The sequence below is a fragment of the Penaeus monodon genome, chromosome 27 (genome assembly GCF_015228065.2).
Source record: "Penaeus monodon isolate SGIC_2016 chromosome 27, NSTDA_Pmon_1, whole genome shotgun sequence".
Lineage (NCBI taxonomy): Eukaryota > Metazoa > Arthropoda > Malacostraca > Decapoda > Penaeidae > Penaeus > Penaeus monodon.
The window spans coordinates 24,241,689-24,243,061 of NC_051412.1; the positions used below are offsets into that span (position 1 = coordinate 24,241,689).

The 1,373-nt window shown below is 32.6% G+C and overlaps 1 protein-coding gene across 1 annotated transcript in view; it reads right to left on the reverse strand.

Annotated features, from left to right (window-relative positions):
* LOC119590699 (BAG family molecular chaperone regulator 1-like) overlaps positions 1-1,136 on the reverse strand; it is a 14,524-nt gene extending 13,388 nt beyond the window's left edge. The window contains exon 1 of the mRNA XM_037939385.1: positions 716-1,136. The gene's annotated coding sequence lies outside the window, so the exon portion shown is untranslated. The remainder of the gene's footprint in view (positions 1-715) is intronic.
* Between the last annotated feature and the right edge of the window lie 237 nt (positions 1,137-1,373).

The following is a 1,373-nucleotide window of genomic DNA, read 5'->3' on the forward strand; positions in this document are numbered from 1 at the left end:
TGTAAAATTAAACGAGAATAGATTTCATGATCTCTGTGATACAGCTAACAATAATAAAAAACATAATGTTAACTATTATAAATCAAAGGCTTCAAATTACAATACATCCTTGATATCCCATCGCCAAATATTTGGTAAACCCGTTTTTTAACACACGTTTTTATTTATTTAACTGTGATGATAATTAAATGTCAGGTCTGAAAAATATTTTGCTTCGTTAACAAATAATTGTTTGGTGTGTTTTGCATATATGAATATTCATATTGTTCATGTTTTATTATTATACTTTTTTTTTTAAGATTTGCATCGTGTTGTTGTGCGGTGTTCATCGACGTTACCAAAGTTAATAGAAATTTATAATTATGTAAGATTTTCAGTTTACTTTCTTTTGTTTTATGTATTCTTCACACAATAGCATTTTTTTTCTCCATATAAACTAACATCACATAATTATGAACTTAGAGAGTAATTAAATTAAGAAAACAAATTACAAGTTACAACTTTACGGATAATATATAGAAAAAAAAAATCTAATTTGCAAACGCATCACTACAACATCCCAAGCTCCAAATATATCCATAACCCAGATACTCCTTCTAATTCAAATCCGCCTGCATCCGTTACACGTTTAACCGTTACAACGTCAAGGTGGCGGGAAAACAACCTACAAAAGACCAAATTCAATAGAGTTACTGAACTTAAGACTTAGACAAACCTTTTTCGTTGGTCTGGCGATCTCTCTCCTCGGCTCTGGTGCTTCTTCGTTGTGGACACACAATAAATGACGACGAGGGATGCCACATACTGTTATTTTTGCTTTTCTGTTTGGTGAATGTATACTGAATGTGAAGATACTTGTATATTTGTGTATGCGTAAATTTGGTGATGATAATGATACCGATACGACTGAACGAAAGGTAAAGGTAAAGACAATTTGATATTACGGTAAACATTCACATGTTTCGTCAGAAAAAAAACAGAAAAAGTTTAGCTTAATTTTCTTTCTAATGTTCTTGTCAGGAAAGTTCATATTTAAGTTTTAAAAATGGGAGCCTGTCTCTGTTCTTGTTTTCGTTTAATCCTCACCACACGAATGGGAGCACAACACGTAAAAGCAATTCTGATTAAGACACTAATATTTCACGTTCAAGACCTGTACTGCGCATCCCGTTTTCTCACGTGATGCTGTGAGTGTAAATTATTGCTTGCCTCAGGGTCTTTCAATTTGCTTCATGAATTCAAATGTGGGGTCATTCCGTGCTGCCTCATCTCTAAATAATAGGTCAGCCAAAAACGCAAGAAAAAAAAAGATAAGACTGGAAATATAATAGTTCTCCCCTTTCTACAAATAGACAGATACATATATAATCGTT